Consider the following 17,274-nt stretch of genomic DNA (forward strand, 5'->3'; position numbering starts at 1 on the left):
TCCCCACTTCTTACATGCCTCTTCGAGGTAGAGTTTTGGCCACCATCTGTGGCAGACAGCCTCACTCTCTTTTTGCTCAAAATTTTTGGAACCGCCCCTGTTGCTTGGCTCAACGAAACCGTATCTGCCTCGCGCAAGGGGGGTTCAAAGACGTTTGGATTTGCAACCTCACTGTCGGGCACAAAAACCGACGAGTTGGAGGTATTTGTAACAACACGACTAGGGGACCCCGATGGGTTTACCACCATATCTTTGTAGGTCGGCGACGACCTAATTATCTGGATCTGTTCCCTAGTCATGTCGTCATTTGAGCACAGAAGAAGATCTGTAATCTCATTCGACGTTAAGGCTGGTTCCTGCGTTAGGACCTCCGCCTCCTGCTCGGCAAGGCTCATGGATATATCCCCGATGAGTCTTCCCCCCGAGTTAGAAGCCGTAGCTTCAAGGTCAGCCATGACCTCAGAAACCCTTCTTTTATAGGTTTGGCGGTGGCGTACTCGAACAAGGTCCGCGTGGGAAATGTCTCCATGTAAGGAAATAAGGAGATTGTTCATTTCCCTAGCACGTCCCCTGCTGATACCCATACTCCGCGTAATCCGGGCTTCAGTACTGGCAAGCTTCTCTACGAGGCTGTCTGAAATAGCACTGCCCACAGTGGAGGACATGAGGATCTTAAAACGTTGAACTCCTCAACATGTCGCTCTTTTGCGTGGGCCTTTAATGCTCTAACAGAGTCGAAAGACTCATGGCAGACACCGCACACTGTAGTATTGAAAGATATGTTGTCTTTTTTGGGGCTGGTCATTTTAGTTTTTAAAGGGCGAGCTTTTATTGTTTTGTCTATCGTAATACCCCGACCGAACTAATGGCCTCAACAGTTAGAAATGTACAAAAAAAAATATACAAATACAATACAAGTAACTATTACAAAAGTTATTTATACATATACTATTAATGCAAATCTGGGTTAGTGATAACGTAAGAAGAAGGAATTTAAATATCACTATTCCCAGCAGACGCAAAACAAAAAGAGAATAATTAGAGTGTAAATATATATAATACAAGGAAGAAGAAATAATTATACGAGGGCGGTTAGAACGCTCTCCTCAGCAATATACAAAGAAATTTATTTAGATGTGTGTGAGCACAGTGAACGCGTGCACACAGGTAATAGAATAAATGTATATACACAAGAGGAAGATTTAATTCCACGAGGGCGATTAATTTCGCGTTCCTCAACCAATAATATACACAGGTAAATAGAAAATAATAATTCCTCGAGGGCGATCAATTCGCGCTCCTCAGACAAAAGGCAGAGGAATAAAATTTAATATATAGTGGTAGGAGTAGGCAAGCGCCAGTTACTCAAAAAATAGTATATATATATATATAAGTATGTATGTAGCAGAGCGGCGTAGGTTTACCACTCTCCTTATGTATTGAAAAATATAAATAAATATATAAGTATGTAGGTAGTAGAGCGGCGTAGATTCACCACTCTCCTTATGTATTGAAGAATATAAATAAATATATAGGTAAGAGGATACAGAGGAGCGTAGAATCACCACTCTCCTTATGTATTGAAGAATATAAGCAAAATAATATATGAAGAATAATGAAGAAATAGGAGGCGTGATACTACACACTCTCCTTATGTATTGAAATAATTTAATATAATAGCAAGTTGGCAGGTTGAAGTCGCGTACTACAAAAATGAATTTACGGCGGACTCACTACCATGCAGACTCACAAAGAGACAAATATAAGAAATGGACTATGTCCCCCCCCTTCAAGAATACACACGCTCGCTTGCGATTTAAATAAATTAAATCATAAGGTACACGATGTATTAATGAAAAAGAAAAAGGGTGTTATACAGACAATAGAACAAAGAATGAGAGCAACACTCCAATAGTCAAAAAACTATTCGGCGTGCCCTCTAGAATGTTAGTGTATTTTATATCCCCAATGAAGGTTAGTAAAGACAGAAAATACCCAGGTGGCGTTCTTCGCTCCAGTACACTTTGACGTTGCCCTCCTCAAGAGGAAAGAGAGCCATCTAACGTGATGGAAAGTGAGGCGCAGCAAGCAATATTCCAACCCAATTGTGCAGGCGCTGGGCCACGTAGCTCGTCGAGACCAACATGGATCGAACCAGAAGACTCCAATGCGTCGATTGGTACCAAAATCCAGTCACTCCATCCACTTTCTCCAACCAAAAGGATTTTATTTGAAGAGAGCAATGCTGCAGCACGTCCTGTCGCAATGACTAAGCGAGAATCATACCCCTAGACCAACGAGCCTGGTTTTAGAAAGATCAGATCAATTATCATTCTATAATTTTAATGTTAACCTTGAAGAAATAATAAAAAAGTGTAAAATGGGTTTTATGTTTCTGGCCGGGTTCGAACCGGCGACCTTGATTGTGTGTGGCGCACATAATAACCACTACTACATTTTTACAGAAACCAGGGCATTTTACAGCTGTTGCAATATCATAAAAAAATTGTAGTGGCTGATTTAACTAATGTTATACACCACTTTGTAATTGTAATACATTTTTCCATAGTTAAATCCTTAAAATACGACTGCTTTTCTGACATAGATATTATTAATCCAGTTCGGACATAAATTTGTGTGAATTATGAATATTTTATTGTAATATGAAAAAAAGAAATCAAAGGATCATGTCTGAAATTTTTTTCGGTAAAACATGGTATCCATCAATCTGCTAAGCTTTTAATGATCTCTTTTTAAAATCTGAACTGCGATGGACGATCCAAGCAAAATTGAGGGAGCTAGAGCCTATTTAGAAAAAATCAAGTTTATTTAACTTATGTTATAATAATTTTTTCATTTTTCAAAATTTTTGAAAAAAAAATACTGTAATACATTTTTCCATAGTTAAATCCTTAACCAATTGGCCACGACTGCTTCTCTGACATAGATATTACTAATCTTTATTAAATTTGTGTACAGAAATATTTTTTTATCGTAAATGGACATCAAAATTTGTGTCTTGATACACTCATTCCAAATATGTAGTTTATTTTAAAATGAAACAATATCCCCAGAAGTTATTACGAAGTAAAACCTTCAAGTTATAATAATTTTTTCATTTTTCTAAATTTTTGAAAAAAAATTACTCAGGGACTTCTGGAAGGCAATTTTATATCTGTTGCAATATCCAAAAAAATTGTAGTTGCTCACTTAACCAAAGTAATACACAACTATGCAAGTGTAATACATTTTCCATAGTTAAATCCTTAACCACCTGGCCACGACTGCTATCTCGGACTAAGATATGATTGACCTTCGTTAAATTTGTGTACAAGAATATTTTTTTATCGTAAATTGGATATTAAAATTTGTTTGTTGAGATACTCATTCTAGATATGTAAATTACTCTTACATCAATTCCGATTTCTCGAAATAATTGATGTAGATGTAATTCATTTTGCCTAACTTATCTCTTTGCCATACTATTATTTGTAGCTTGTACCAAAAGAGCTCAACTGCATTTCAGTTCCTGGCTTCCCACGGCGATAGCTGTTCCTACTCCTGTGTCTTCTTTGGTTAATTCCTCAACTTTAGTTACTGCGGGAATTTATTTATTAATTCTAGTTTATGGTGGGTTAGTTATTGTGTTAAGGTTTAACTTAATACTTAGATTTTCAACTAGAGGTTTGCCTACTATAGTAGTAATATTCGAGCAACACATTAAAGAAATTGGCATTGATATTTTCATGCTTTTTCTTAGAAACCGGTAGAATATAATGGATTTGAATTCTTACCTGATCGTTCATCTTCCTGAGTGGGTTAATATCCCAATTTTACAAAACATAATATCCACTCACAATTTTTCAACAGACTCAATTCGATATAATATATAATAATTAACGAAGACATATTTTTTTTGAATAATTAGACCTGTAAAAAATAATGAATAACAATGACGTAAAATAAAAATTCTACATCAATCAGCATAACTCACGGACTACAAAATTCATTAATTCATTTGCTGAGCGAGTCTTATTAGAGAACGTACTGAACCAACTCAGTTGAATGAGCAGCATGAAGGATTCGTTTGTTTATACCGTAAGTTTGCCATATATAGAGTATCAAACATCAATCAAATATTTTTATCCACTTCTACTTTTTGTTGAGTTATTATGAAATATAAATATAATCAAGTATCGCACGGTAGTTCATTAGCTTGATACTTTGAGTGCACTCTAATTTGCGCACACGAAGAATTGCAAACTCACCCACTCACCAATTGAACTGTTCTAAGTGCCTCTTGATGGGATAATATACTTCTCAATCTAAGCAATCCTTTGAAAAGTGTAATGGGGACTTTGCTCCATAAAGCAAATAATATTAATAAATTTAAAAAAGCACAACTTGGACTCAAAAACTTTTTTCTTACTTTGTTTATAACGGGTATATTTGTCCGTGTTTTTGTGAAATATATATTTTTCAATATTTATTTGGCTATAAGAGTAATGTCTGAGTCTTAGTATCTGGAACAATAGACAAATGAGTCTGTTCATTTGTCACCATATAAAGTACCTGATCCATTTATTGAAATCAAGTATCTTAATAAAAAGTAATTTATAAACAATTTAAGTTTATCATAAAGAAGTATAACCGTTTCTTTGAATTCCACTTTGTAGAAAGAATGAGTCAGTTCATAAAAGTCATAGACAACATTAATGTTAGAGTTATGAAGTGGAAGTTGTTATTTTCTAACGTAAAATCTGTTATTTCATTTAGATTTTAAGACTATTTGATCAGAAACTGGATTATTTTGTAATTCAGAACAAATGAGGTAGACAGTTTCTTGCCAGATAAAAAAATCATGAAGAAATATAATTAGCCCAATCAATGACCAGTGTCCGACATTAATCTCAAGCGATATACTTATAGTTCAGATCATTGTTATTTTCTCGACTAAGACAAAAAAACAAAAAAAACAACAACAACAACACGAGTTATCTTTTTTTCTCTTTCCTCTCCCCCAAAGTACCGGCTTTAAGTAAATACTATCGATAAATGAAATATCATCCACTAATAGGTAGCATGTATATATAAACAAACTCTCTCAATATTACTATTATTAAAAAATAAATCAAAGAACACAGTGATGGACTAATGATAATTTAAAAACAGATAAACAAAGCAAAAAATCATGAAGAAATATAATTCAGAGCCCAATTTTTGACCAGTGTGCCAGTCGACATTAATCTCAAGCATAATATACTTATAGTTCAGATCATTGTTATTTTCTCGACTAAGAAGTTATTAAAATATCACGTCAACGTATTGTAAACCCAATTTTTGTCGATCAATTGTGGTTCTGCCAGTCTTATAAGGGATTGAAGTAATTAAATCTATCATAATTAATTGTTAGGGTAACTCCTGTGGAATTTTCTCATGTAGTTTCTTCATATTCTTTATATAAAATACAAGGCCCCTTTGCTTCATGGATAACTTCTGGACTTTGTTAAAAATTATTGTTTATATAGATAGTAATTCCGTTGATAGCTCTAAAAAAGTTGTTTTTCTCTTCATTTTAAACATGATGATTTAGGAACATAAAGTAGATGGACAAATGATAACTAAAAAGATGCTTCTTAAAAAAAGTGCTATACCATCTTTAGGATTAATAACAAAAGTGATAATTAAACAAAAGACCAGTATAATGTATATAGTCAAATGCCCCTGTGTCGTAAATCTAGACTGTTTTCCTTTAGCGCAGACGGACCCTGCCATTATTTGCACAGTAGGGGCAAATTCGTTGTCTGAAACATTGATAGGGCGTGCCAGCAAAAAAGAAATGTTTTGATGTCCTTGCTGACTTGACTCTACCTCCTTTGTGTCTACTTTTGAATAAAGGGTCTTTTCTGTACAACTTGGGGGTCTGGTCACAGAAGGATCATTATAAACCCCTATCTGGAACTTCTTTAACTCCAACACAGGTCTGTTAAATTCTGCACATGAAAGAAAAAGTCATGCGCGAGTATCTATTTAGTAAACGATATGTACTTTTATTTAATAAAGAGAGTAACTCTGAGCAAATATTAGGAAATTATAGACGCAGTGATGCATAAAATATGTCGTGTCGTTATGTAAATATGAAATACACCAAAAATGACAGTGGTAATCCTGATAACTTGGAGAAGGTTTGGCAGGAGAGTATATATCTCTTATACGACATTTTTATAGATTTAAACTACTATTGGTTAATTTACAACTAAGCGCAGTGCAGTTTTTTTCTGAGATTTTGTGCCTATTTTTAGGGCCTGTTAACATAACATTCTTGTCTCTTATACGACATAGTGTCAAACGCTCAAGGTATTTCCTATAAATTATCCATAAGAATAGAAATAGGTACAGATAGGTACATAATCCCCCAAAAAAACTCCAGCAAGCCGTAGTATAAATCTCCATTTACTGATATTCTATAAAAATGGCGAAAACATTGTAAAGCTGGATGAATATCTCATGAAAAAAGAGAGTTTATAGGATTTATCTAAATTAAATTTTAAAAATTATTCCATAGCTATCTCTAAAAATTGTTGTCTTCTTTTTTATAATGTAGATAATTTTTAAATTGTAATACCATAAAAATATGTTAAAAAATGGTATATTCTTTTTTTTACCTAATTTTCTGAAATTGAGTTTACCCATAAGAATCATTATTAGTGATGTGTTATTGATTTAAGATATACCCTTATACAAAGAAAAATATCTATGGCTTAGGACATATTTCAAGACTCGGAGTCAACGTACTCCAGATATGTCATAAAAACTGTAGTAAATTTTACATTAAACTGAAAATTATAATTTCCTATGTTATATGGAGCATTAGGTACTTTTGACTTAAATTATTTTGCCTCAAAGGATTTGGGATTAAAGCATTTCGCCTGATTACATAAATTAGTTATTTTTTTGTCGGAAAAAAGATGAAATTAAATCCCAAAATTTCAATGCATTCGCCAGTTAAATCTTACAATGTAATGAATTCGAACCAGAAAAAAAAAAGACAATAACTTTAGTATAATAGAAAAAATAAATGAGCACAGCAACTATTACATTAGAAGAAGTGTTATTAACTTCTCTGGAATTAGTTATAATTAGACACGATCAATTACTCTTGTAATTAAAACTCATGGATTCCATGAGACAAAATTGCTTTATGCAAAATGTCCTTAGGAAAAATATTATGGAGCACAGTTTCAGACATGCTCAAGACAATACATTTTGGCTCTGAACACTAACAAGTAAGAAAATTGAGTTTTTAATGTACCCTTGTTTCACCAAAATATACTCAGTACTTCTGCATTTGACTATAAATGTGATGCTGTCCAATTAGATTTTTATCATTATGGTACTGATTATCTGATGGTCTTTATTTTGAGTTACAAATCATCAGTTTAATACAGTGACCCCATCAAAGAGCATTGACAAATGAAACATTTTTTGTAGCAGTTCCATAATCACAGTTTTGTAGTGTCGGAAGGGGGGCAAGATTGTTATACTGACCATGGATTACTTAACATCTGGATAGACACAAGCCACACAACCTCATTTTTAGAACTTTCAAAACAAATAATTAATTATTCTTCTAGTAAATAACAATTGTAGAATAGTGATGAATCACCAAATTGTGTATTGAAAACCCAAATTTGTGAGCTAGGTAATCAATCATGGAACCGTGGATCGTCTGGTGAAAGACTTTGTCGGAAAACACTGATCTAGTATGATTGATTTCTGTCGAAAAAATTGCTAATTTTATATATGTTAAGATTTAAATATCTTTATTTTAATTGAGTCAAAATGATCATTCCTTAATACGAAAATAAATTTAAAAAAACTAGAAAAAGAATACAAGGTACTATGATGAATAATTAATATCATCTAAATAAGTTGAACTCGTACATCTTGTTTAGATGATATTATTCCTTTCAGATCTACTTTTTAATTACACATCGCCTTTATTTGTGAGTGTGGAGGAAGGAATTTTATTAAACCACTTCGAAGAAAGACATTTTTTGAAGGAATATCCTTAACATAGCTATGAGATTGTCAGTTCCTTTGTAGTTCAACATATATCTCTTGCTACTTTCTTATAATTTTTGAGGGTATAGCGAAAGTATTCATTTTCAAAATGTTTAATAAAGATATACTATATATTATTGACTTAGACGTTTTTTAACCGTTACAGTAGATTTGAAGACGTCACACTCCACAAAATTTTAATTAATTATGAACCATATACTTAGAATAATAACTGATGAAACGACAAAGTAGAGTATTTCAAAATATATTTGAAGCTTTAAGTTTAAAAAAGAAGGCTTGAATGAAATATAATCTACATACTAAAAAATAAACTATCATACATTTATGTTAAATATATAAAATTAAACAATTAGAATCATATAACTAATAATAACAATATATTATAAATACAGAATGTTGAAATAATAGATTGATCCAAATAATTTTTCTTGTTCTGACATGAATTCAGTTAAATATGTCATAATTTTAAGTTGCTAAACACCCAGACGTACAGTTTAATGAAAAAGATCATCACCCTTTTTTCCTAATGTGTAAGTTGCTATAAATCAAATGTGCATTGGATAGATATCGAGGAGATCTAAATAATTATTAATAATAAAGTAAATGTCAAAATCATAAAATTAGACAATAAATATAATAATAAAGAAAATGTTAGGAATAAATCCATCGTAAAGATTTAGAGCAAAACCTAATTATGCAGTAATATCCGGCGATATTAAACTGCTCAAATAGAATGAGGAAAAGTGACAATTACAGATGAGGAGAGTTGAATCTGTCACAAATAATTTGCTCTTATTCTTGCCTATAATAAATAATATATAGTAATTAATTAAGATGATAAACATATTTAATAATAATAATCTTACATCTTTTAATTCCTTGTGTTGCCGACGATGCATCTCAAGGAACTTGCAAGACCTGTTTGCTCCTCCACCTGGGATTGTTCCCCCTCTTGATAGGACGCTGAGAAACAACGTCCGGCTCAGAAGCAAAATGATCGGATATCCTTTCTTGTTCTGGCTCATTTGACGAGCCGGAAGCATATTGAAAAAGAGCACTTCCTATAAAATAAAAAATAATTTGATTGACATATTTGCAATATATTTATCTTGATTTAATACGTACCTTCATTCTTCCTTTCGAAAGCAGAAAAGGTAATATTCAATGGCTGCTCCATCGGACTAAAGGTTAGGGCTATAGAAATGGTAATAAAAAGTTACTATATTTATAATTTAGTCGACTTACGTTTACGTTTTTTGGTCCCGCCTTCCTGAACTTCGAAGTTTCTATTATCATTGAACATCAAAAATTTGGTTTAACTTACATTTTCTTAAGTTGAAAATCTCTCAGTGAAATATTGATAGTAAAAATATTAAAAAAAAAAAAAGGATAATTTAATTGATATACTTACAGAGTATCTGCTTATGTGGACGATCAACCAATAAATTGGGCTGAAATTTTCTTTTTGCAGCTTTAATAAGACACTGCAATCACAGGCAATTGTGCTTTTGATATAACTGTAAATAAAATTAAATAGTAAAAACTTGATTACAACATACAACAATCTAACTTAATTTCAAGGCATGACGGATGCTTAGTTATTGTGGGGAGAACAGGATGACAGTCCTCATAGGTGTGAAGAGATAAAGAGGGTTGGAGTTGAGGGGTTATGGGTTTGGGATGAAGAAGTAGGAGTTGGTGCTGGCTGTTGGAGTCTTTACAGCCAAGGGGGCGTAAGAAATAGTAGTCTTGGTAGTATCCACTTTAGTAATTTTGGATTTTAAGAGCTTTTTTAGATGAGGTAGCTTTGGTGTTTAGTCGCAACTGATTTTAAGTATTAATAAAAAACAAATACATGAGATCTAAAGTATTCCAGATAGAGAGTAGAGACTTTGTACTGAAAAGTACTCCCTCTTACATTTTTTGTTGCAGAGCAGTGGTTCTCAAACTATGTTATGCGAGTACCATGTAGTGTTAGTTGGATGAATAGGTTAAGCCTCCAGCTATTGTATATACAGTTTTGTCGTAATGGTCGTACTTATTTATCTTAATATTTATTCATAAATAGCTTGAGAACCACTGTTCAAGAACATTGCATTAGTTTAACTAGCAGAAGGAGGGAGGGGGGAAAATAAAGAGAATAAGAGCAGGAAGAGCACTTCTTCTATTAATTAAAATACTTAATACTTATAAATAATTAGGGATGTGAGAATTGTCAAAATCATCGTGAATGTAAATCAAAAAGAAAAGTATATTTTGGCAACATTGATCCATATCAGTGATAGGTGGTTACTATAATAATTAATTCATAGAAATTCAATAAATAACTATAACTAGTGCAGTTTGCTACCCAATAGTTCGAATTTTCAAAATAGGGGGAAATATCTAAGAGCACTAATATCTTGGACTCCAAGGAGGTTACCAGCAAATACTTTTTTTAAATGACGTATGCATAACCAATATTATCTCCATGGTTCTAATACAATCTGAAGGAGCACAAGCTCCAGTGCAGTCAAGTCACTGTTTTAGTCATAGAGATAAAATACATAAGGATAAATGTTTTAACTATAAGGTTGTAGTGAAAAATATCATTTTTGATGAGAACTTCCTGTTGGTAAGCTCATAAGAAATTTGTACAATTATAAAGGTATAATATTTGTCATAGTCTTATGTTAAATCAATATCATGTGGTATTTTATGCAAATGTTCATTGAAATCTCAAAAAAAAAAAAAAAAAAAGGCAAAAGAGATTTTATTTACATCCCAAAATCTATTGAACCTAAACATTTGCTAAAAATCTAGGTTCCACTTTAGTTCGTTTTTGTTACAAGATTATTATAATTTTCAACTCTCAAATAATTTTAAATCATATGAATTATTATTTTCAGAATGAACTAGAATCAACAATTCACTCATTTTATACGTCTAATATTTAATCATTGAAAATTAATGTCAGTCGGAGAAGTAATTTTATTTAATTAATATCAGAAATAACACACTAGGAAAAATCAAATGAAGGATGAAATGATTCAAATACAAAATAATTTCAAATTCAAGATAAAATTGTCCTTATTTTATTTATTAGGGATATACTTTATATTGATTTGAAATATTTTGGAATGGAGAATGAATTTAAAATTTTAGAGCATTCGACTCCCAACAAGTTTGAAAATTTTTGTATAATTAGTAAAATTTATCTACCTATGTCGAATTAAAATCTCATCATTACCACATTTATGATTTATCTCTGCTAGACTAGTATTGTTTGCACATCGATGTAAAAATCTTCAAATGGCTGACCTTGTTTATGATATTTCTTGTAAGATTTTACTCTATCCAGTATAATGTTATATTGAGAACGAAAAAAATCTTTGCATTTCATCCAAAACCTTAGGAATATCCAACTCTGATGCATTACTGATTCCAATTGATAATCTAAATTTTTATCACATCTCAATATCTAAAAACGACCTTAAATTTGCCAGTTGTTTCTTTTGCTAATATGATTCCATAGCTGATAATTTACGGTAATCTTCAAAACTCAATCGCCATTCGAAAACTCAGTTTGATTAGCATTTCCTCTCAATATGTCAGGTTGCTTATATGTAATTCTTGAAGAAGCCTTTTGACTTTCTACATCCACACATTCTGCACTCTCAGATTTCTTCAAATAATTGATTCACTTTAAAAGCATCTTCTATTGCTGATTCCATACAATTTCGATCTTCAATAATTGAATTTATATCTTTTTGTTGAGGTTCCTTCTCACTCTTCAACAACATCATCGAATATATACAGACTGCCTCTTGCTCGTTTATGGCTCACATAATAAGATTTTAATGTATTCGCTCGACCCAATTTATTTGTTATTCGGTTTACATGACCTTTATGAGGACTCATTTTTAACTTAATAATGTCTTAGCTATTACTTTTTGAATTATCCATTATGATTTGTTACGTTTACATAGGCTCCCGTCAGATATATGCTCTTCAATCCTGAAGGCTATTTAAATCACAGTGATCCAAATATGTTATATTTATTCGTTCAAACCTAACTACACCATGTTGTGTATTCACACTTTTAATACTTTATTTAATTATATAAACTTAATGATACCATAGGAGGGAAATTTATACCATTTATAATATGAATTTTTACAAATAGGATCGGATCAAATGATCTATAACACCAGACCTAACAGCATATAATATCCTTCAATTTATATAACAATTAACCCCTGCATTGCACAGACAGTACCTATCTTGGCCAAAAAAAAAAAAAAAAAAAAAAAATCCAAGTTGTTCACAGATATTTCATATGGCTAATGGCTTTTGCTTCTCAGTATTACCGTTTCTTCCTGGAAACTGGAATGCTTTTGACAAAAAAAAAAAAAAATCTGTGCTCCGAACTGCTTAGATCTTATGTAAATTCTCATCTGAGCCTCCTCTTTCAAAAATTATGATGTATTATGTTTACCTTGAGAAAAATTCCTAAGAATAATGTAATTCCTATAATGTATCAAAGATATAATACCTAAGATTTGTTACTACTCTTATTGAAATTTATCTTAACTTTTTAAAATTATAGTTTTTCATGTATATCAATCCTAAATTATATTACGAGGGAAATATAAATTTAATTCTGAGTTTCTTTAATCAACCTGATAAGTGTTATCTATTCATTGAATATTTAAACTTAGTATTAGAGTTAACAACCAGTTATGAATTCTGCCTAATTGATAATTTGAAGGTTCACAATGTGAATTATCCCTCACCCATATATCTTTTGTAGATGAGTAATGTATATTTTATGTTATTTTATTTATTTCAATTACCCTTTAATTATATTAATATTGTTTTACTTTTTAAAATATAAATTTACTTACTTGCTAAAGTGACATTATTACTGAAGCATACATTATGTAATAAAACATATTTTATTTGATACTTTGGAAATATCTGGAATAAATTATTTTATATTTTATAATAAAAATAATAATATAATATATTCTGATCTACTTTTATCGAAATTATACTGTTATTCAGTTTTATACAATCATGTATGTTTTCTAGCAAAATTTGATGATTATTACTATGGGCGTTGCTAACCTTCATCATTGGGGGATGCTTAGCTCCAAAAATTATGAACACTGTCATACAATCACTTATGTAAATTGGTTTATTGTATATATAAATACATGGATAACTGGTTTCTTTAATTATGGATGGTGTAATGGAAGAAAGTCACATATTAGAGCTTTAAGGCGTCAACCAGAGATCAATAATGGCTTGACTTTTGTTTTTTAATTTTTTCGAATTTGAAACACAATTTAGAGACCAAAACTGATACATCAATCATATGAGAGCGGAGGCAAAGTTCAAGAAGTTCAAATAGAGTTAGTAATAATTAAAAAAAAAACATTGTTGTCCTGAGTTAAACATGTGATGGACCCTGTATATATTAATAATTAGTGGTAAATATGGGTATAAAAGTAAATAAAAATATAAAATTTTATCTTTCATTTCAATAATCATTTTTTATATCCATTCAGATTAAATGTTATAATTAACTGTAGCATATATAATTTTATATACTTAGTAAGTATATTCCATAATATTATTATTTTTTTTAAATTATTTTTGAAAACATTGATACTCAGTATTCATGTCTATATAATAAAGACTCGTACATTTTATTGTTCAACCCAATGATAATATAATAATGATGGCTCATCCTCTTTTCGCAGCGTTTAAAAGCCAAAAAAGAAAAGTGTTTCGTGACGTCATCGAAACGGCAAATTTCGATCATTTAAGAAATTATTAATTGATCATAAAATACATATTTAAAAAAATAATAAAACAAACTTACGTACGTTCACAAATGAAAATCAAATAATGGGGACATGCCAATTTATTTGAGGGTCTGTGATAAACTTTACCATTAGAATTTCTAACTTCAACACTTTTTACCAATCCATCAGAACCAGGAAAGGTACGAACTACCTTTCGTAAAAAGGCCAGTCTTTTTGTCCTTGGATGTCATCGACCATGACTACAACGTCACCCTCCATTAAATTTCTTACTTTGATCTTCCATTTAGATCTTAATTGTAAATTAAATACATATTCCTTCATCCAGTGATTTCTAAAATGTTTTAGCCAAATAGTTAATTTTTTCCAGTGTGATAATGGTGACAAATTATTTTCAATTAGCCGATCTGGCAGGTCAGAGATGTTAAATCCTGTTATCAGCATCGAGGGTGTGAGATCAATATCTTCCACGTTAGAAGATAGTGCTGAAATAGGTCTACTTTTTATCACAGATTCGACTTCGATTAAAGCAGTTGACAACTGCTCTGGAGAAAAACGAGCCAAACGAAATTGTCGATTAAGGATGGTCTTTGTGATTTTGATGATACTTTCCCAACTTCCACCTTGGTTAGGAGCTCTAGGTTGGATGAATTTCCAGTCTATTCCAAACTTAGATGCTTGTTTCACTATTTCATATGCCTTTTGACTCATAAATTTTGATATCGCCTTAGATGCGCCTACAAAATTCTTACCATGATCGCTCCACATGACTCTCGGTATGCCTCGCCTGCATACAAACCTTCTGAGAGCGATAAAAAACTCCGGAGTACTCAAAGAATTAACCATTTCTAAATGAACAACCCGAGTAGCCATATCGGAAAATAAACATATATAGGCCTTTCTAGGAACGCTAGTTTTTCTTGTGGGATAAACTAATATAGGACCCCCGTAGTCTACGGAAGTTTGAGCAAATGGTCTTGCAAATTCAGCTCTGGCTTTTGGTAAATTACCCATCATTTGTGCTTGAGGTCTTGGCGAAGATCTTTTACATCTAATACAATTTCTGAAATACGAAGAAACCAATCTTTTACATCCCATTTACTATACTGAAAAGTGATGAGTAGTAAATGTAAGTTGTACTAAATAATCATGTTAATATTATATGTAAAGTAACTTATTATTATCACTACAATAGGCCTGCACTTTAGTCCAATGGATCAGCCATTGCCATTGGATAACTCCTTATCTGCTTTCGAAAGGAAGAAATAAGGTACCGATTAAATCTAGATATATATTGAAGTTCAGTCTATCTAATTATTTAACATTTTGTAAGGGGTTCTTTTTACCAGAATGTTTCCATCATTTATTATAGGCAAGAATAATAGCTTTGATACTGGAAAAGTAATTTTAACGAACCGTCATTGATGCAAAAGTTTGCTTAGTTTGTTCCTCTGACTTCAAAATGTTATGATTTGTCTGGATCGAGTAATTGGAATAGGATATTTTTTGAAGAAAAATTTGAGTCATTATTTTGGAAATTCCAATTTTTAATTTCAGAAAAAAGATATTGTCACAAAAATTGTAAAATTAAAATGAATAACAAAAAGGTTTGGAATACTTTAGATCTAATGTTTCTTTTTTTTTAATATTTAATATTAGTTGTGTCTGAAAATCAAAACTACTAACATTAGAAAAATGTTATAGTCAAAATAAGCAATAAAAAAAAATTAATTCTTCTATCAACAACAATACTTACGCCTCTATGGCTGCAAATCCTCCCTCTCCACCAAATCATACCTTTCCTTCCTCGGCCTTAACCCCAACCAACAATCCAAACCAGAAATCCTTAGGTCATCAACTTCCCCCTCATCAACTCCTCTACTTACAACGAATTAAATCCTCCTTTACCAGTAGTAACGAAGCACCCGTTATCACTAGAAAGTAAATTAGTTAGTTGTATGCTTGAATCATCTTTTTTACCATGATATTTTGTTTACAGTAATACCAAAAACACCATTACCCGTGGCTAATGCAAAAGAAGCCTTCATCCTGGAGATAGCGAAAAACCCGTTTCCAACATCAAGGCTTATCAAAGTCACGAAATGCAAATTTGAACCAAATTTATTGGTTTATTAGTTGGTCTATTACAATATCCTACGCCTCCAGGGCTGCAAAGCTACCAACTTATACCTGTCCATCCCGAACCTATAATATCTACACCCAAAAACCTTAAAACCACAACTCTACCCTCTAAATGTTTCTTTATCGTATGAAGAATAAAATCCTAGTCTTCCTTCTGTTACCAAACATCCCTTATAGGTAGACAGCTACTAAGTTAGTTTGCTGTATTCATGAATATAACTTCATATGATTGATATTGTTTACAGTCGTACCAAAAGCCCCAATGCCGGTGACTGCCACGAAAGAGGCTCGATGCCGGAGAAGGCAAGTCCTTCTTCAGCATCAATACTTATTAAAGACTCGAAATACACATTGAAGTCTAATTGAAAGATCAATTGATCCCATAAGAGAAAAACCTGTAAGTATATCAATTATCATCAGCTCTTTTATGTTTTTGTCAAAGGAATTCATAATTGCTTTAATAAAACTAACAGAAAAGGAATTACCATTAAAAAAATGTAAGTTAAACCAAAATTTTCAATATATATTTCATTATTTTTTGTTAGGTACTTATGAAAATTTCCAAGAAATCTCTTGGGGAGGAAGAAGAACTTTATGACCGAAATGTAAGTTCAACTAAATTATCATGATATATAAATATATATATATGTATACAACAACTATTTATTCAAGGATACACTATTAAACACTATATGACAATTAAACCTCCCTTAAGCAATTTGAAATTCTGAGGTCGGATTTTAATAATCAAATATTTTCCATATCCAAAACTTTATTCCATGTAACGACTCAGCATATATTTTACTTCATGAATGATTAAAATAAATGAATAAAATGTTTTCAAGATCGCTTTTGAAATCAATAAATCAGAATTTTTTCATTAATGAAGTAGTAACAAACTTTATAAATGAGATAAGTAAGTACTCTATATCACTTAAATCATTGAAAAAATACACATAAATTTGTCTTTTAATGCTGGTTTACAGTTTTTTATTTGATGATATTGACAACTCAACCCATTTAATAAATTGATCGGATTTAAGCCTGGATAAAGAAAAGACTGCAATAATGAAATCCTACTTTTTTTTCCTTGGAGAAAAATCTTAAATTAATTTGACAATTCCTTTAATTGTTGGAAAATTTATTTCCTAAATTATCATAATTATATTTTTCATTACGTGGTATTTGCGTTTTTGATTTTTTCGAGGGAAATAAACATCATTTATGATTTAAGAAA

The 17,274-nt window shown here is 31.4% G+C and overlaps 1 long non-coding RNA gene across 26 annotated transcripts in view; it reads left to right on the top strand.

Moving 5' to 3' along the window:
- The window catches only part of LOC121115331 (uncharacterized), a 28,502-nt gene extending 11,228 nt beyond the window's left edge, over nucleotides 1-17,274 (top strand). The window contains exons 2-10 of one of the 26 annotated variants that reach the window (XR_011779499.1): nucleotides 14,067-14,346; nucleotides 14,408-15,024; nucleotides 15,091-15,165; nucleotides 15,268-15,476; nucleotides 15,555-15,836; nucleotides 15,895-16,214; nucleotides 16,283-16,434; nucleotides 16,583-16,953; nucleotides 17,024-17,274. This is a non-coding gene — a long non-coding RNA (uncharacterized lncRNA). Of the gene's footprint in view, nucleotides 1-13,209; nucleotides 15,025-15,090; nucleotides 15,166-15,228; nucleotides 15,837-15,894; nucleotides 16,435-16,582; nucleotides 16,954-17,023 lie in introns of those variants that run through there. The other 25 variants (XR_005863463.2, XR_011779496.1, XR_011779497.1 and 22 more) reach the window with 25 other exon arrangements.

This window comes from Lepeophtheirus salmonis, chromosome 3, assembly GCF_016086655.4.
Source record: "Lepeophtheirus salmonis chromosome 3, UVic_Lsal_1.4, whole genome shotgun sequence".
In the NCBI taxonomy this organism is placed as follows: Eukaryota; Metazoa; Arthropoda; class Copepoda; order Siphonostomatoida; family Caligidae; genus Lepeophtheirus; species Lepeophtheirus salmonis.